Source organism: Tachysurus vachellii, chromosome 2 (assembly GCF_030014155.1).
Source record: "Tachysurus vachellii isolate PV-2020 chromosome 2, HZAU_Pvac_v1, whole genome shotgun sequence".
Classification (NCBI taxonomy): Eukaryota; Metazoa; Chordata; class Actinopteri; order Siluriformes; family Bagridae; genus Tachysurus; species Tachysurus vachellii.
In genome coordinates, this window is record NC_083461.1 from 27,323,493 (window position 1) to 27,344,895 (window position 21,403).

At 41.3% G+C, this 21,403-nt stretch overlaps 1 protein-coding gene across 1 annotated transcript in view; it reads right to left on the reverse strand.

The window, feature by feature from the left end:
- The window catches only part of ctnna2 (catenin (cadherin-associated protein), alpha 2), a 267,885-nt gene that overhangs the window by 186,582 nt on the left and 59,900 nt on the right, over nucleotides 1-21,403 (reverse strand). The window lies entirely within an intron of this gene.

Genomic DNA, 21,403 nt, shown 5'->3' on the forward strand with positions numbered 1-21,403 from the left:
TTGGAGAAAGTAATAGAACAAAAGACAACCGAGAAAGCTACACAAATGCGAATAGTAGCATGGCGGTTGCAATGCAGATCCCATGAGGTTCCTAATTAGCCTGATGCTATTTAAAATGCTACATGAAAGAGGCAATTAGCATAAGTGACCACAGCCACTTTACATCACCAGGAGGGCCACAGCAGGGCTAATCGTCCTTAAAAAGTAGATGAGAACGTGCAGATTCTGTTCTGACAGCCGATCGATGGCACTCCACCATACATAAGAGTGTGTGTGTGTGTTTGTTGCTTGGACCAGAAACAGAAGGCTTACCATACACATCTATACCTCAGAGCGATCAGGTCTGTCTGTCTCCATGGCTGCAGGATCAATGAACGCTCGTCTGTGAATAAAATGTTTACGCTCAGGCATGATCCAGTCCGGTGGGTCTATTCCCACAAAAAGACACAGATGAAGACAGACAAATCGTCATGGTTACGGGTCTAAGAATAGCCGAACCCATTTACTCCATTTAGACGGGCCACTAGGACCTGAGGTTCGGTCCGTCCAGGTGAAGGCGAGCGAGGCCTCAGTGCGTATGTATGAGAGATTAGACAAGCTCATTGCTACCTTCTAAAAGGGAAAGTGCTCACATAAAGCCATTTAGGCATGGGCTGTTAAACTTTAACAAACCGACACTGCTGGATTCCCAGTGCACGGCCCCCAATAGGCCGATAAACGCCTCCCTAAATACCCGTCTCAGCCGACTCGGGCCCCTAAACCGCCGCTCATAACGATCCCAGCTGGTAACAAGATGTTTCACTCAGCCTTTTTAATTACACCTAACAAACAATTAATGGGTTCGATAAAAAGAGCCTTGTAAAAATGTCTGCTTGGGGTGTGTGTGTGTGTGAGGGGAGGTGGGTTACAGGAGTGGAGGGTGAGAGGGAAATGGAGCCAGAGATAGATAGATAGAGAGAGAATATGGTTGGCAAGTCCTCATGAGATCTTGACACACCTGGGCTGTGCAGCATTCAGACTTTTTAATAGATTCCATGAAGTGTTGACTAATTTGTGGTCAGTCAGGGTCGCTACACCAGAGAGCCATGTGTGTGGTGTGTGTGTGTGTGTGTGTGTGGGATTTAACCGCCGATCTCTGCTTAACTTCACACTGCTTACCTCAACAGTCCTTCACGGGACTTAAGAGCTCTTTCTAAGTCTGTGTGTGTGTGAGTGTGTGTGTGTGTGTGTGTGTGTGTGTTTGTGTGCATGTGTGCCAGTGTGTGTGTGTCAATATGACAAAATGAGGTTAGGGGAAATCAGGGCAATATTCCAAGAAACAAAATGGGACAGGGATCATGAGTGAGATTGGAAAAGTCCAGAAAAACTGATCTCAGAAACAGAAGTGTGTCTAATGGCACTTTTCCACCAGGCAGAGTTGCATGCCTTGGCTGGAAAAACTACCCATAATCCTCCATTCTGTCTCCATTGAAGTACCCGTGATTTACGCTTCTTGCTCTGGTTCTGATCCAAGCTGAGCCTCAGACATGAGTGAGGAGCAAAACACGAGCACAATCAAAAAGATGTCCAGATCGACATTGAGACGTGACGTAAACAAACAGAGCTGTAATATGTTACGATTTCCATAGTAACAGGCCGGTCCCAGAGACCCGCCTGGGACCGGCCCATTACTATGGAAACCGTAACGTATTACAGCTCTGTTTGTCTAAAGCAGGTGATGGAAGTGTTGGAATGTTATCCGTCTCTCTGCCTACTTCTATTTTTCAGTCCTGCACACACACACACACACACAGTGGGAGTTTTGCACTTCTGTTTGTCAGTCTGCAACACCGTTATGATGCATTCGACTTCTTGAAAGTGGGACAAACTTGGAATAAACAAACAAACAAACAAATAAAAAATAAATAAAAAATAATAAAACAAATAAATAAATAAACCAAAAGCAGAGTCAGAGAGAGAAACTATTAATTAGAAAGTTCCTTAAAGGTGCTGCTATAAACTGTTATGTAGCTGAGCTGTAACTCAATTAAATTATTAATTTCATCCTGAAAAAACTGAGGAAATGAGTTTGTGTGTGTGTGTGTGTGTGTGTGTGTGTGTGTGTGTGTATTGCATGGTGTCTGCAGATAGTGAATCCATGTATAGGGTATCCATGCACGCACACAGACACACACAAACCATAGACCTGAACGCATTAACCCCGAAGGCCTGAGATTAAAATGTTAGATTCACTGTCTCTCACTCACACACACACACACACACACACACACACACACACACACACACAGGGCTAATTAACTGCATGCTACAGCTACATCCAGCCCTAACCTTAACCTCCGTAACTAAAAGGCAATCTCTCTCTGTCTCACACACACGCACACACACACACACACACACACACCTACACACAGTCTGCTGATCATTATTGTACTTTGTAACTGTGGGCGTGTCAGATTGCACACTGAATAGTTTCCCTGGCAACAAACTGAATACTGAGCGGAAAAGCCAGCAGATCAGATCAGGACTTTAACACTTTGATCAGAAATAATAACAAAAAAACAAACAATAGGCTAAGCCTCTGATTTGTGTACATAAATTCCCTCAGCACCACTTCACATGGCCGAAACTAAATTTTCACAAAGGCACAAATTACAATCAAATTGTTGTGTAAGAGGAGCTGCAATCAGAGGATCTGGAGTAAAGGCTGTGAAATTGGCGGCCATTTTGGCGACGCTCCCGGGTCAGATGTTTCCTGGTTATCTGCCTATTTACTGGATCAGAGAGAAAGTCATAAAACCAGACATGGATTTCTAATAAATGTTACAACTGGACAAAAATATGTGCAAATGATTTGTAGTAAATTGGCTTCAATAAGAAAAATAAATACTTAAATAAATCAAGCTGTTCTGCTCATTCATATTTCTCCACATGGGAAACAAAGACTTTCTGTATAACGCTAACGTCATGCGTCTGACCCTCTCCTCTGTAACAATGATCATCAGACCGGACAGTAGGTCTAATCCCAGATGGCTAGACAGAGCATTGTCGTGCACTTTAGGGTTAATCAGGTGAAGCTAGCAGTTTAGCTAATGAATCATTCATCTCTGGGGAGAACTCTAAGAACATGCTGAGTGTTTCCTCACCTCTTCTTACACGTCTCTGCAACACAAACAGGGTTAGCGCTTTGGGATTTAAATTAGCTTTACTATCCCTGCACTGATATCTCCGATGGCCACCGCAGGCTAATTACACACAGGCCGGTGAATTATAGCCAAAGCGCTGAGCGTATACTGTACTGTATACAGCGTAGAAGATCACACGCTGAAATCCTTCTCTGTGCTTGTTAGGAAGCTGGGATCAGAGCACAGGGTCAGGAATGATACGGCCCCCTGGAGCACAGGGGATGAAAAGCCTTGCTCAAAGGCCCGACACTGACAGCTTGGTGGTTCTGCGGGTTGAACCCGTGACCTTTGAACCTCAACCACTGAACCTCCACTGGATCATCAGTCTAGAAAGTTGAGCTGTGTCCCAAATGACATACTGCACACCGCGCACTTACACTATGCACTATGCACTCTAGCATCTAGTGTATGAAGGTTAGAAAGGTTAAATCATCTCGAATGGAAAAGTGTCAGGAAGCAGAAGCCATTTCCCAGTTGATGGCGAATGAAGTCATGTGCATGTAGAGTAGCTTTAGCATAAGAATAGGCTGAATTTGTTATGATGTTAACCACGCAATGTCCACGCTAAACTTAAAAGGTGTTTGTAAGACATCTCATCCGCATGTCAAACATCTTGAAAATGTTCTCTCATCCAGTGTCAGCGCTTGGTAGCTCCGTCCCTCGTCACCTGCGAGTGTTCATTGAACGAAGTGTCCAACAGTTTTTTTTAGTTTGAGTAAGTGCAAGTGCACTCCTTGTAGTAAATTTTATACTACACAAAGAAGTAAAATAGTTTGTAAGCACAAGATTTGCGACACAACTTTACATCCTTGGACCACGAAAACGATGGAAAAAAACATTGATTTTCATATACAGACGAAACGAGAGGGACTTTTAATGTGTCAAGTCACAAGCAAATATCAGAAAAGCAAGAAACATGAAAAAAAAAAAAATCTAATCAAGAAACGATAAAAGAAAGAATATAGAAGCCAAACGACGTAGGAGGGCTGAGAGTGGCTGGAGGAAGCAAAGGGACGAGAGAGGAAAGATAATCTGTTGCTATGGCGATGGGTTTGTGGAAGTCAGTGTGCTACAGTAATTACCACTGCAGGTCCTCGATCTTCCTGCTCTCTGACATTTGCTTAGATATGTAACAGTGCTAGCGAAACTCTGCAACGAAACGGTGGTTTACCAGAGAGGAGCAGAAGGAGGGGAGGAAGAACATCAGGAGAATGGGTTTCAGAGGTCGATTCTGAGATGGTGGGATGATGGGGACGTTGGATAGGAGTGACAGGAGGGATGTGAAAACGCTGTTGATGAACAAGTGCTCCGTTACTCTTTCACACCGTGGTGTGGTCACTGTGAGCCTGAGGGGAAAAAATTGTTCTATGTCGGCCAAAAAAAAAAAAATCTCTCGAACTGGAAAGCGTGAGGAGGAAAAAGGAATTAACCTTGAGTAGTGGATCATTTTAATTATAGTTGAACTTTGACTGTGCAGATTTTGTGTGAGTGTGAGCCAGTTTTAACAAAAGGGACACGACCTTCTACATAAACATTATAAGTTATACACAGTCTGAAGAATGATGGTACTGATGATAATCGGTAGCTTTGCTAATCTGGCGTTACTGTTTTAATTTTTAAATAAGCACATAGCTCCGGGTCTATAGACTCTATATATATATATATTAACTGCTATGTATATATAAATACCCTTTTAATTAGCTTTTATCTATAACTAACCTCATGATGTGACTCTTTACAGAGTTTAGCTTCTAAACCCCAAGTGTCTATTAATATCATTTCACACTTACTATGTTATTAAGATTTTTTCTCTAGATGATGTAGGTAATATTACCATGGCAACACTCTTTACATTCATGCTATCTCTGTGATATTTCTCCAACATTTATACTTTATGTAATTATTTTCTGTTATGCTGCTCGTATAGTGCTGCAGGGTGATTAGTTATGGGATTAAAGACACTATGTTATAAATAAAAACTCACTTTAGCGCTCCTGCAAATTAGCACATGATAAAAGAGGAGCAGAATGAAGCTTGGCTGAAGAGACAAACGCACAGAGTAATTATTATCATAGCAAAAAATGGGAAAACGCCAGCTCCGGTTCCGTCTCTCTCCTTCATTATGCCGTCACGCGGGGACGAGTCAGGCGGGGACGGTGCTGCTAGATCTGTGCTAAATCTGGGGTAATCAAGATAGCGTGAATTCTACAGAGAAATGGCAGTGTGTGTTCTGAAGGAACTTCTTCCTTTTTCTGTGTATCTTAGAATAAAAAATTCTAACGATTAGTTATTATCAGTGCTTTATTAGCGGCACGGTCTAAACAGAGAAGTGATGCTAGCTAGCTAACTGGATAAAAGGCAGACCAGAAGACACCAAAAGCTACAGAAATGAGATGTGAGCTCTGAATAGTGTAATGACAAAAAGTGTTACCATCGGCAACTGAATATTAGCATTAATCAGATGGGCTAGCCAGAAATGAGTACCACAGATAAGGAATGAAAAGCAGGAAACAGGGAACTTTAAGTTTTCATCCAGAATCAGAAAAGATAAATGACAGTATGTGTTGCATTACTGAAGAGTTTCTGTGCTGCAGTTTATGGGATCTATCAGAATTGGCCCAGGTGCTTCAGCGTGTGCCATCCGGGTCTCATAGTGTAGAAAGATTGTATTAGTTTAGTCTTGCCAAAACGTAAAGCAATCCCCTCACTGGGCTAATTACATACGCTCCCATCTGGCTCCAGGAGATGCTGTAATTTAGATGTAATCACATTGTCCTTGCTGGAATATTTCTGGAGCTGCGTGGACAGTGCTTTCAGGTGTGTGTTAATCAAGAGGTAGGTCACAGCAGTGTCCATACATACAGAGTTACACCTACATATCGCTAACTAATCATTTCAATACCAGACCTGGTCTGTGTCTCTTGGCTCTCAGACCACTGCTTGGCATGTGCACCAGTGTTTCCTGTATGCATAAGCTTTAAAAACTGATTTGTTAAACTGATTTCCAAAGCAGACAAAACACTCAGTTTGTCTGGGTATTAAAGCTCAGTCAGCTGAAGGCAGAGGCTAGAATGTGAGTTCCTGGAAAAGTTGAAAAGGTTCTGATCTTTCAAATGCAGCTTATAGCCAAAACCCAATGTCTCAGTGATGTTTGATGCATTATTCCATGCATCCATGCATCCATCCATCCATCCATCCATCCAACCATCCATCCAGTTATCCATCCATGCATCCAACCATCCATTCATCCATCCAGTTATCCATCCATTTATCCATCCAACCATTCTTCCATCCATCCATCATTTTATCCATCCATTCATTTATTCATCCATCCATCCATTCATCCATCCGAGTCAGCTATAATACAGCAGCTATGATAGCTTGTGCTTCTCTGTCAGCATCCATACAGCATGTGCTTGATATTTATAACTGCAGAAAATATTTCATAACATTTTCACAAGCTGACGATTCACAAACACGCATGAGGCAGCCAGTGGAACTTTGCATTACCTTCAAATGCCATGGAAAGTGACGAATATTGGAAATCGCTACGCTCATGCACGTTAGCGGTGTGGTGGAGCTAAAAGGCACACAGATGGCAACACCGGCATCGGCTTCATCAAGGCTGAGGTGCGATCCATAAATCATTACAACCTACAGGTCAGCGGTGCTTACCTAACTGCGATTCATTTCCACAGTAATATATTTCTTTAAAAGGTCAGGTCGCCATTTGCCTCTGTTTGAGCTACAAACACTCGCCCACGTCATCAGACCCACAGCGTTGCTGATATCACCCTGGTTCTGTCTCATGCAATCAACTTCAACACCAAAATATGGACATGCTAATTACACGAGAGAAGACTTACTGTAAGACCTTATCTGCATCTACCAAAAGCTTCATCACGTCCATCTCAGCCACGCCACGCCGCCAGAGCCTGCCTCAGACGTCATATGTTGTAAAAACGACTGCATTTTACTGTTTAAGTGAAGTCTAATTGCGTTAATGCTTACAAGATGGCGTGAGGTCACTGTGCGTGTCAGACGTAATGTGTGATTTAGCGCCCAGCTGCTTTAAATCGACAGACCTGTCCAGCTCAAAGTCAACTGTATACTGGATGTAGCATCAGAATACTATATTCTACTAGAATAATAGCTAAGTATGACCTTCATACATGGTGCTCATGAACATCGTCTTCTAATCAATATTATTTGATTCATAATGCCTCATAGTGTAAAAAGTTCAGAAATTCTTATGACTGCGTTATAAGAGTCTAAATACCTGATATGAATATTTCACTCTCTTTTTTTCATTTGCATTAGTGAGATCACGTATAATAAACACTGCTTATAACGGCTATGTTTTTCCGCTATGGAAGCACAACCACCCCACGTTCCACAGGTCAATTTAACAATAATAATACTGCAGTAGCGTCGTGCTATAAATGCTTTATAGCAAATACTGTAAAGGCATAAGAAGTGTTTTGCTGTGAAAAAGTGTGAGCAGTCTGTTCGTTGTTTGAAACCACTCTGTGCAAGGCTGTGACATTATTATCTAAGCAACATTTTCTTTTCTTGTCTTTGTTGCATACGCAGCAAGAATCCACCCTCCGCCATCAGTTAAGCTGCATCATAAAAGCCTGGGAAAAAAAGAAAAATCTCCGTCTTTCCACTCCATATCCTCTTAAAGGTTAGCAGCAAACATGCACAGGGCTCAGAGGGGCAATTCCATGCAAATGTCAACCTTCCCATGAAAAAATAATGTTGTCAGCACAGGAAATTGTTTCATTTATCCGTCTGGTACAAAGCACCGCTCATACAAACAGACTTTTATTTTTAAACGAAAGCCATCTGGAATACAGGAATGGACACATGATCATATCAAGCACTTTTGATGTACTTACTGTATTCTGTAATATATGCAAATGATGTCCATAACCATGCTAATTTGGAATAAATTCATAAATAAAAACTAAAAGATGAGTCAATGTCTGTTTTAAGCATTCAGCCATAAAAAGAATATGTGTGTGTGACCAGGAGCTTAATGGAGGATGAGTTAGGCTTGACAAGGTACATAAGTAATATATATGACATGTAAAAGGGCAGAAAAGACAAAGGCAAGGTGCCTTACCTGAGATTATGAGTGCTAGGGGTTCGCATTATTCTGGAGTGACTCGTTTATTTTTTTTTTGAAAATTCTGAATGCTGTTTGTTTCCAGGTTTTTCCTCTATGTGATGCTTCTGCCAGGCTCACGAGTTTTTATTATTCCAGTCAGTACGTTGTTCTGAAAGAAGCCTGGAGCTCGGCCATGAACTGCCCTCAGGAGAAGCCACATGTTAATAACCATTACACTGCGGCACTGTTGAATTCTGGGTCAGAAGGGGTTGATTAGCCCTGACAGTAGTGCAGTCTGTGTAATCACAGGTTTGTGTTAATGCACTCGTTCTTGTGTGTTAGCGTCTCTGTAGTAAAAAGGATTGTTGAGGATTCGAGAAGTTTATTGGCAAATCTAAAAAGATGCTACTCCAAAGAATAATGTAAACTCGATTGTAGGTCAAAGGGTCAGAAAAACAGTAAGTTTTGTGAATACGGGTTAGGAAGACTTTGCTTGTATACAACACATGGACGCCATGTACTTATATATACAATTTACTTATTATACAGTGTTGTGAAAGCATTGTAATCTATGGCAGTTCTTTCATGTGTGAACATCTAGACACTATTTGGACACTCCAAATACTCCCAGCTCACTAACTCCCCATGGTTAAGATCTACCCAATTGCCTACTGGAATAAACCAGCTTGCAGTTTCCTGTGGGAAAACCTGTACCTCCACACACCCAGATGTTAATGTGAATTAACCTCTACTGGGTGAAAAATTACACTGGCACAGTCTGGGCCACCATCTGCACACCTCCAACATCACAGCTAGTATTCCCTTGCTTCTGGAAGCTTCCAGGAAAAAACATGCAGGATGTGGATTGTGTAGTTGTGAAGTGAGGAAACAAGGAAGTCTTTCAGGAAATGGAAACTATTTAGAAATAATTACCTAGTCATATGTGCATAATTGATGTAGGAGGGATAAAGGGGTTTGAGGTACTGGAACCACCAACAGCACGTCCTATAGAGTTCCTCTTAAATCACAGCAACCTGACAATATTTTAACAAAAACATGCACTACTTTTTATCTGTTTATAGTTACATATAACATTGTAGAATATCATTCAAGTAGCTAAAACAATCTTCCTAAAGAAAGGTGTTTTTCTCTCTTAAGGAGAAGCTTAATCCACCTCTGTCCTGAAGACGCTGTGAACTTAAAAGTCTTAGCTTCTCCTCTGGCTGTTACAAAGTGCAAGAAAATGTGGTACGGGTTCCTGCGAATGAGCTCTTACTATATGAACCATTTCACAAATTTACATATTCATAAGTTTTTGATCCTGACTGGGAAAAGTCCAATTTATTATGTGTACTAGTGAGCTAACACACACACAAATAAATAAATAAATAAATAAATAAATAAATAAATAAATAAATAAATAACATGGTGGTTTTAAAAGGCTTCATAAGGTCAGAATAAAAAATAAAAAAAAATCAGGAAAAAAATATTGAAGAGTCCACTTAATTTCTGGAACAATAGGAATGTTAGACGTTTTCCTAACCCGAATCATAACCCTAATCCTAATCCTAATCCTAACCCTAACCCTAATCATAACCCTAACCCTAACCCTAACCACCTGCTCTGTTCATCTAATAAAGCATGAACAAGGACTTAAGTGACATGGGTTATGACTTGAATCCCCCATTTTTTCACATAGAAAAATATTTCACACCTCCCTCCACTTAGCCTCCTTTTATTTTCCTTCTTCTCATGTAGCCATTAAAGAACAATAAACGTTTAATCAGATTAGCTCTGACAGCACTGACGTCTCCCTGTGCCACAGGCCTGATCTCGGGAGTGTCGAGCGGCTGTGGTTAATGCGTGCTGTTCTCCAGCGCTCTCCCGCCTTTTGCTTAATTGTTTTAATTAGAGCATCGCTTGCCCACTGAGTGCACAAATAAAAAGCCTCTGCTGACTAGCAAGTACACACTTCCACACGCCCTTATACACATGATACAAAAATTTGCATACACATGAACATACTCGTGAGCATTCTGAAGCTTTAGCGTATCGTGTAGCTGGACGATTAAAAAAAAAGAAAGGAAAAAAAACAATCTTCGTCCTTAGAGGGTATTTGACCCTCAGGTGTATGTTGGAATATTCACATTTTTCAATATTTATGCAGACAGCACAGATAAACCCCTGTTTAGCTCCTAATAAAAAGATGATTGGATAAATAATACATAAAATACATAAAAAATTACATACATATAAGAACATAGTACACAGTATTGGTAATAAATAAATTAATAGACCATGCATTTTATAGTAAATAAATTATAAATTATTAATAGTAGTATTAGTAGTAGCAATAGTACATTCATAAACATTTCTTAGTACGTGCTTCATTCTGGTCAAGATCATGATGGATGTTTATGAGAGAATTAATTGAAATGAAAGTAAACAAATCGCTCACTAGTGTATTGAACCAAGATGAATTTTCCTCACAAGGGGGTGCTGTTATTTGGAAGCTTGTTATGGTTGAGAAAAAAAACAAAGAGAACGTTATAAATAAATAACAGAGAGAAAATATTATAATACATTTCTCCGATACATATTTCAGTTTGATCAAATGTCACAGTTGCTTAGAGCAAGAATCGTTCCTCACGTTCTCAATGCAGAGCCATCGATCCTCTATAAAAAGAAATCACAAACGATGCACTTCATTCAAACTGCACCATGTTCATTAAGACACACTTCCATGTTTAAACAAGAAGGAGCTACAATTATTTCATCTACGAGCTATATCTAGAAGCTCGTCAGACTCGAAGGACCAGGACTGTCTGTAAAAGTGATGCTTCACACTGCTGACATCATGTTCTCAATAACTGGAGACTGACATGAATTAGAAATGAGGTTCTGCAGAAGACACACAGAGTTCATTCACCGTAATATCAGCATCAAAATAATGATATCCTAGTAGGACTCTTGTCTGGAGAAACTTATTTCATGTTCATGGCTTCAGTTCTGACCTACTCAAACCAAGATGATGATGATAAATAAAATCAAAACAAATAAAATAGCTGTAATGGTCACCCTGTCACACTAGGCTGAATACAGGACTATAATTAAGCATCAGCTCAGTTTAAGGACTGTGCTGTAGACATGGAATATTCAAGTACTAAAGTATAACACAAAGTTCACATACATTTAAATCAGTGTTTGCAAGTTCACAGTGAGTAAAGTTTCCTTAATGCCAAGGTAGTGTAGCTTTAGTTCATCAAACAAGTCCAGAGTTGCCTGATGATTATTCTTTTGAGGGATTTTGTCCCATATCTTTTCACGTCCATTAGTCCATGTACCGGAGTATGAATCAGAGTGCTACATGTGCTACATGGTTTGGTTTGGATTCCCAATGTACAAATGTGAACCAAAAAAAGGTATAAAAATCATTAGAATTAAAACTGTATTTTGCTGCTTTAAAATCTCTTCTAGTTCATCAGTTACATGTGATTTCTGCAGTTCTTCTGTAGTCTGTCTTTTGGATCAGTTTAGCATCTACAAAGTAATGCTGCCAAGCAAATTCATGTTTGATTCATTTCCTACATTCGAGTTGATCCAGGGTCTAATCCCTTTCTCAATAGATTTCTCTGAGAGGGAAAACACACCATTCAAATGGACTGAACATTGCATACAGTATATAAAAGCATCCTAAAGGACCAGTGGACTTTACTGTAGACTGCCAAGACAACATTGAATTTGGTAGGTACAGTAAAGGAGCTTTATAGTCAGTGTCCTATGACGGTACCCTCACATTGTACAGATAGGTCTAAGAGCCCTTTAAGAGCTTGCAGCAGGGCAATAGAGTGCGTCTGTCTCTTCAGATGGAGCCTCTGGCTGGCATTTGTCCCTATCTATAATGTGATTGTGCAGTAAAGCACAATCATTCCTTGCCTTGGCAATAGGGGAAGTGGCCCTGCAACAGGAGATAAATGTATATGTGACCTACACAGCTAAGAGAATTCAGCTTATTGTACCTCGTTTGTCTTCTTGTACAAAGGTTGCTGATTGGTCAGTGGCATATGCTGCGGTACACTAACAAATTCCCTTGGATAACTTAAAGTACTCTTATAATATAACAAGGTGATGAACTCAGGTGCTGTAAGTTCATTAACCAGTATCCAAAGGTCAAAGCAGGATTCTACCGTTCTGCACCTTAGGGGTGTGAGGTTTTTACACAGGATTTTATGAGGGTTACACCCAATTATGATTCCACTGTGCAGATAAGTCCAGGGAAGTTCTCAGTTTCGTATGAAGGACAAGTGTTTTTTTGGTTATCATCAAGATTTATGGCAATGCTTTATGTTAAACACATCCGCATTAATACTTTTGCTATGACAGACACAAAGTAACAGTTTCTGTCGGTTCCCATCTAGTTTTATTGCATGCCGTGTAGTAAGATCTCCTACGGTATGCCAAACCCACTCAGACATCTGCCTTTGGTATGCCAAACCCACTCAGACATCTGCCTTTGGTATGCCAAACACATCCAGGTCTCTACCTATGGTATGCCAAACACATCCAGGTCTCTACCTTTGGTAAGCCAAACTCATCCAGATCTCATCAAGAACTCATCAAGCAAGCTGGACTTTTGATAGCCAAGGAATCAAAAACATCTGTCAAATTAAGTGACAACGATAGCTTTGGCAGCCTGTTTATGACTCTACAGAAAAATTATTCTTCCTGGTTTAACATACGAGAATGTTCTTGCATTAAATCTACCGTAATCCGAAGCTCTGTGGTGATTTAATCCTGACTAGCAAAATGAGTCATATTTGTGGAAAAGCATGCACAGCCTGTACCCTCATAAATATCTTGCATTTATGACGTATGTCAGAAATACACGTCCAAATTCAGGCCGAGACGATGTGAGAAAAAGCCTGTGATTATACACCCTTTTTGGCTCAAAGACCTGCTAAAACAAGATGAGGTTGCGCAGTCACACTGCACCGCAGAGTTACACGGTGATGCTCATTTAGTCAATGCTATGCTGAAATGTTCTGCACCGAAGAAGCTATGCAAATGCCTTATAGCATTTAATGAAGCAGCAGAGACGAGCAGTAGAGGAATAACAAACCATGTGTGTCCTAGTCAATAGGCCCAGCAAGCGAGACCACAAATGCACCCTTGCGTGTCAATGCCACTGCTGTGATTCTCAGAAGGAGATTTGGCCCTCAGAACAAAGTGAGAGGAAAGAATGTGCTTTAGTTAATTCATTTCCCTCCTGTGCATTTTAATGAGAGTCCACTGCACTTGATAATATATCCCAGTGGTGAATGCGGGATGTGGGTACAAATATTGATGTGGTAGCAGTGTTCACTACCGGTCTTGATGCAGCCTCCCATCAGAGTTTGCATTTCTTAAGCAGTTAGTGGTTATTAAAACGGTGAGTATGCAAAAGTAAATGGGTCCTTGGAAACTGACCAAAACAGTCATGCCTGTGTGCAACTAAAAGGAAAATTTGCATCCACTCCCTCCCCTCCTGATTACTCCTCTGCTCCATGATCTTTCAATATACCCCTGCCCACTCAAGCTAATCTCATTAATAACCACTCGAGGACCTTGCAGCGTGTATGCTGTGCCAGGCAGGCTATCAGCATGCCAATTCCAAGCCGGACATTATTGATAACCCGCCATGCCAAGTTAGGAGCTGCTTACAGGCTGTGACGATATAAGGTCAAAGTCTTCATGACATCCGAGAAACAAGAAGGTAGAACCCTGGAGCTGAAGAAAACAGCATGAGAAGAAGGAGCGAAAGAGCTTTGCAGGAGTGAAGAATGGAAAAGCAGCCAAACACTTTCCGGTTTCTTTTCACCAGAATGTAAATAATGGAGCAACTAGTGATAAGCTACATTTTAGGAAGCATATTCTGCTAAGGCTTCTTCAAATAATTTGATGCTAGAAAACAATCTCTCAATACTTTCAAAATGAACTATACACAGTAATGCTGTACCGCAGGGACAAACCAAAAGAACCCTTCAGGGAATCCTTTACAGGTACATTTTCCTCCCGGTGCTAATCTAATCATCTTTGTTCTAATTAATGTATGTATGAAATGGTATCGTCGCTGATCCGGGATTATTTTTTGGTGATATCAAATAAAGGTAAATCTTGAAGTAAGCCCAGTGGAATGGTTATTTGTTGCCTTCATGATAGGAGGATAGTTGAGGGTGCTTTACCTTTATAATTGTTTTGTGGTCTCTGGAATAACAAAATGCGCAAGCGAGTGAAACTAAGCATTCTAACATATTGTCCAATCTTTTAAAACATTTTACCATCGAATCTTTCCAGAATGCAGGAACATGAAACAGTAAGGCGCAAGACACAAGTAAGCAAACTTGGTCGGGGATCAAAACCAAGGCAGTATGAGCAAAGCTATATCTATATTAGAGCTATATCCAAAATCGTCACCAGTAACACAAGGGACAGGGTATCAGACTAGGAAAGCTTGTAAGCAATGAAACAATGTGCACAGATTTGAACTTGTCATCAAGTCAGCATGCTCAGTGTTCAGTGTGTCACTGGGTAAAAGAGGATCAGTAGACATTGACAAATGGGTTTCTCAGTAAGCTACATGTCAGACCAAATAGGATAATGTGTGATCCATAGAGTGGAAGTGGAAGTTTGACTGCAACAGAATGACATTTATATTGGGGCTGGGAAACGCTGGGGAGTTCTGTTCATTGAGTCAGATGTCAATAGATTTCAATGAGCCGAAGCCTATAGCTACAGCTATTGAATTCTGGTAAATTTGTGTAATAAAAAGCTTAGAATCAATTGTGCCATACAGAATAGAGAATTCGTTTAGCTTCCACTGAGGCATAGAAGATGACTGTTGCTCGATTGGTATTGAAGGATTCGATGCTACACCTGTGAACACGTTAGTAAAAAATTTACTTGTACCAGATGAAACTGGGAGAATAAGTTAAAATAGAAAAGTTGTTTAATTTGTGCAGGCTCATTGTTAACCTCCCCGGACTCTCTTTATTACACTGTGCAGCACGGTTTCATGAAAGATGCATGAATTCAATCCATGTCTAGAATTCAAGTCTGTGAAAATCTAACCACAGAGATTTACTATACGTTTATTGAGCAAAGCTTATTCTGTGTGCTCTGTATATGTAGGCGTGCTTTCATTCTCAACCATGAGGAATCATACCTCAATCATACCTCAAAAGGTCATACAAAAGCCTTGAGGTTGAAAACAGGAGAACAAACTTAATTGCTATAAGTAAAACCTGCTCAAACCCCCACAAATGCCCCAAAAAGCCCAACACCACAGAAGCCCTGCTTCCTGGAAGTCACTGGAAGCTCCTTCTTCCTCCTCCCATCTCTTATTAGTATCTTATTATCTAGCATGAATGATTTAGCCTAAATGATTTATATCATTAATGTGAAATTAAATCCAGACAGCATGCCAAAAACCACAGGCAAATGATCCTGTACATTTATTACACTAGTATCTAATTGGTTAATTCCCTCTCATCAACTAATAAGAGTTTTGTTTAAACCACCCAAATTAAATTCCTCGACTAGATCATCTTGCGCAAGCACGAGTGTTTCAGCATGCTAATGTGGGGGTGTGCTGAAACGAGTACATAGCTTGTGCCAAACCAACATGCCTGCATTCCCCTTCCTCCACCCACATCTCAAAACAGTCCTAATTGGCCCTGGCCATCGCTGCTTGTCGACGACACATCTTTCCCTCTCTAATTAAATGAACCGTGGAATAAGAATCTCACAGAAAATATCAAAATATAAGAAGTGCCAAACAGAGAAGTGGCTCTGTAAGACCCTGTAATCTTCCTTTATACAGAGAATCTGTCAACAAAATGAATAAACCACAGGCTCCACCAACTCCAAACATGTTGTCAAGTAAACTACGCATTCTCCTTTGCTAACATCTAGCCACCATGTTTACACGATTTATTGAATGAATTAAACTGAATGAAGGAGGTGAACCATCTGCTGTAACAGTGGCAATTTTGGAGTCCTGTTAAAGTGTAACATGTAATTAACAACATTTAAGCATATCAGAAAGGCGTTTGTTTTTTTCTGGTTCACAAAGTTGATGACTTTAGAACATACAGATTGATATAACAGATAAAATTGTATTTTGTTATCCTCACTTTTTGGGATTTAAAGGCATTTTAAGATATAAAGGGTGTTAAATGGGGAAGAAAGTATATTTTTCTTTCCTTTTTTTTTTTTTTTTACTTCTCTGGACTTTTTTCATGGGACTGGTTAATAACATTCATTCATTCATTCATCTTCTACCGCTTATCCGAACTACCTCGGGTAACGGGGAGCCTGTGCCTATCTCAGGCGTCAATGGGCATCAAGGCAGGATACACCCTGGACGGAGTGCCAACCCATCGCAGGGCACACACACACACACACACACACACACACACACACACACACACACTCTCATTCACTCACGCAATCACACACTACGGACAATTTTCCAGAGATGCCAATCAACCTACCATGCATGTCTTTGGACCGGGGGAGGAAACCGGAGTACCCGGAGGAAACCCCCGAGGCACGGGGAGAACATGCAAACTCCACACACACAAGGTGGAGGCGGGAATCGAACCCCCAACCCTGGAGGTGTGAGGCGAACGTGCTAACCACTAAGCCACCGTGCCCCCCTGGTTAATAACAATGTCTGTCTAATGACCAAAGAAAACAAAATGCATTGCACAGATAGTTGAGGTCTAAATCATTCTGTTTAAAAAGCTGCAAGGTGTTAAAAGCTGTTAACAGAGCATAAAAGTTGCATATTCCCCAACCTCTGTGAAGGTGACACTGGGGAAAAACTAAGCCACAGTAATCTCTAAACAGCTCTTTGTTCCTGATAAAGGCACATTATTGGCCATCTTGTAGATCTGGACCGTCATATATTTTAGAAATATTAATAGTTTGCTGTGAGGGGAATGGAGGTGTTATCCCAGCGCTCATCATCATCAGCTCAACTCAGTATGGTTCCTGCTAACTCCAAATGATCTTAGAGCCTGTCTGCTCTCCACACACACACCTCATCCGACGATGCAGGTGTGTGTGTGTGTATTACAGCGTATCCTTGTATCCAGAATATGGGAAAGGATGTGCTGCTGTAATATTAGCACTCCAAAGACACTTCCATCTAATAAAGCTATAATGCAGCTGATTAATCACACATTTTTCCTCCATACACATCTCTTTTTCTCTTTTGCTGAGTGTTCTATGATAGCAGTGGTGTGGGGAATCTATTTTATCTTTCATCAATGTGTGGCAATAAAGCAGCAGCTCAGGCAACATGTCCATGCTGTGATTTATCATGAGTCTGGGGCTCATTTTATTTTCCTCTCTACTGCAAGCAGCTAACACGGAGAGCAAATTAATGAAAGGACTGGGGAATTATAAACTCCACTCTGCTCCTGCCCTGGTTGAATTATCTTGCAAGGAGAACAAATTAACTATGCCAATAATATATTCATTTTCCTGTTCGCAACCGTCTAATTCAGCATTTTCTGCAATTACTGACATTATGTGTGTCAGTTAATATGGAAGAGAGGGAATTCAACAGGATTCCCAACAAGAACACTCACTCACTCACTCACTCATTTTCTACCGCTTATCCGAACTACCTCGGGTCACGGGGAGCCTGTGCCTATCTCAGGCGTCATCGGGCATCAAGGCAGGATACACCCTGGATGGAGTGCCAACCCATCGCAGGGCACACACACACTCATTCACTCACGCAATCACACACTACGGACAATTTTCCAGAGATGCCAATCAACCTACCATGCATGTCTTTGGACTGGGGGAGGAAACTGGAGTACCCGGAGGAAACCCCCGAGGCACAGGGAGAACATGCAAACTCCACACACACAAGGCGGAGGCGGGAATCAAACCCCCAACCCTGGAGGTGTGAGGCCAACGTGCTAACCACTAAGCCACCGTGCCCCCCTCCAACAAGAACAAGTACAGCTTATTGTGCATGACTGGCAGAAACCTCGCTTCAGGGTAAAGTTTGGGAAAGTGCTTAATGTCTAGTATTATAAAATATACTCTTTGCCAGGCAAAAAACTACCTGGCTACAAACTGTGCCTCAATGACAGATTTTTCTGCTCTTTTCAGCCCTACTATTCAGGCAGGAGATGGTAAAGTAGTTAGGAGGAGCTCAAAAGTTACAGCTGTCTAAGGCAACATATGGATATAAATATCCCTCAACATGAGGATGAAAAACTTTCTTTCTTTAGCTCTGATCTACTTATTTTCATAGGAGCCACAGCACAGAATATACACTCTCACTCATTCATTTTCTACCACTTATCCGAACTACCTCGGGTCACGGGGAGCCTGTGACTATCTCAGGCGTCATCGGGCATCAAGGCAGCAGGATACACCCTGGATGGAGTGCCAACCCATCGCAGGGCACACACACACTCTCATTCACTCACGCACTCACACACTATGGACAATTTTCCAGAGATGCCAATCAACCTACCATGCATGTCTTTGGACTGGGGGAGGAAACCGGAGTACCCGGAGGAAACCCCCGAGGCACGGGGAGAACATGCAAACTCCACACACACAAGGCGGAGGAGGGAATCGAACCCCCAACCCTGGAGGTGTGAGGCGAACGTGCTAACCACTAAGCCACCGTGCCCCGCCACAGAATATACATACATTTTATAATACATATTACACCCAGAATCCCTACAACATGCTTCACTGTAATGCTTAAGGGAATATAAGCAGTTACACACCAGAGGAGAATTACAAACTTTCAAGCATCGCACTGGCATATCATGCCAGTCCTGGTCTACCAGATCTTTTCTTAGGCAGTTCTCACGTTCAATCAGGTGGTGCTGAAACAGCATGGATGACAGTCTAGTAGAGGGTGTGCATGGCTGGTCATGCTAAAATGGATGTGAGGAAAGGTTTGGAAACATCCAGTAGAGTGGGAGGGAATTGTGTGCCATTGGGCAATAGCATCTCTTCTTGGTGGAGCAAAACAGAAGCACAGTGGTAGACATCTTTAGGAAAGTGACAGATGGCAGGGAGAGTGAGGTGCACCATGGGAAAGTTGGTGATAGATCATCCAACATGCCCTGTTTAGCGAGCAGACATGCTGGTTCTACAGGGAGCTATGTAGCAAGGAGGAGGAGAAACAGACCTGAAAAAAAAAGGTATTATCTTTTGTGAAGACTTTGGAGACCTCTTAGAACACAGCGAGGGCAATTATTAAAAAATCAGCAGATGGGTGAACAGAAAAAATGCTTCTCGTTTGCAAAGGGAAACAGTGGCAAAGTGGGCAGAATACTCTGTATTATGTATTAATAAAACATGTATGATGTATTTACACAAACATGTTAAAAGGCTATTGTGGATTATTTTGATCCACAGAACCATGGCGCACACTTTTCACCTGAGATCAGCATCAGATGTTATGCCTAAATAAATGCCTGTAAGCATTCTGGGTTGCACAAGCACACATGCTGCAGACTCTAACCTGGAAGACTCAGGATCTAGTGGACTTAAGCGGTAGGTTTAGAACTACATTTGGGCCTTGAGAGAAAAGATGTAAACCTCAATTTGCTAAAAGGTAGTGAAAAACTCTTCACAGGGGCCAAAGACAAAGGTGATGGCAAGCAGACTCAATGAGCAACTTGATCGGTCATTGATCCAGATACCATGTTGGGAGGGCTGCATGGTGTAGCTGACATATACTCTATAGATGGGATAATTGGCCTGCTAACGCATGTGAGCTGAGAAAATGTTTGGCTATTAGAGTCCTGTCAAGACCTGCTCACAGTCAGGAAAGTAAAAATTTCCTTGTTCTTGGAATCAACATGGTAAGTCAACTGATCAATGAACAAGCTGTCCTGTTCCTGATCATATAATTAAAAAAATCCCAATGATCTGGGAAGCTAATGTGTAATGTACAAGTCCCTTCTGGGAAACACGATGGGCTCCTAATTTAGAGTTGTGTCTGTTTAATTAGGTTGAACTTTCCAGTATGTTCACCCACACAAGCGGACACACAGTGCAAAGCAACCCATCTCTACCTGTCACTATACACCCACAATATTCACACGGATCAAATGCTGTCTTTCATGGACAAGATTGCACAAACTTTCTGTCTGTCGCAGACAAACAACCCTAACACCAAGGTCACTTTGAGATCAACACGGTATTTAGTTAATACCCGGCAATAATGCAAGAGAGAGGTTAATGAGGAGAAATATGTGCTGCTTGCTGCTTGATTGGCTGAGTACTAAAGACATCTCAAGATGTTTTATCTACAAGGCTGCGATTCTTATAAGGAAGCTGCCCAAAAAATTGGAAAACAACAAATCCAAGAAGAAAATGAACAAAGACAGTGATTTAAATAAGACAAAGGGAAGTAGGTGAAAAAGGAAGAGAGAGTGCAGACAAAAATTGGTGGAAAGTTAAAGTTACATTAAAGCTCCACTAATCTTTGTCTGCTGTCATCTGGAGCAGAACTAACTCTCAGTAAGGGTTCTAGCCTCCCTGCTGACTGCCACTCTATGTTGTATTCTTAAAATGAAAGTAATTGAGGCACAAGGTGCCAAATGTTACGCTGAAATGCTTAGCTGAGCACAGTCAAGATCTCAGTGGGGGTGTCGGCCCTTTAGTGTCATGGTGAGTGAAAAAAAGTATAAGAATTCACCAATTCAGCAGCATGCTGGGGGAATCATCAGGATACTGTGGGCAGGATCTAGAGGAGCTCTGGCATGAAGATCAAGAACTCAAAGGAGACATAATTTAAAAACACACTATAATGGATGATGTGTGTCTCTTGTGTATTTGCCTGATTTAGGGATTTCACTCACATGAAGGATTCGTTCTTATGGACACTGTTGTATTCTTGGTCTCAGGGCATGGTTCTCTGTTGAGATTGCTTCTGACTCGAGGCAAGGCAGCACTTCAAAGGGTCTGAGCTCCTGCGTGGCATTATGGGTAAGCAGGCACCAACAACAGCTCTGTCATCCGAGGTTCTTATTAACTCTCTTCAGGCAGGATGGCAGAAAACCCTCAAAACCTAAGA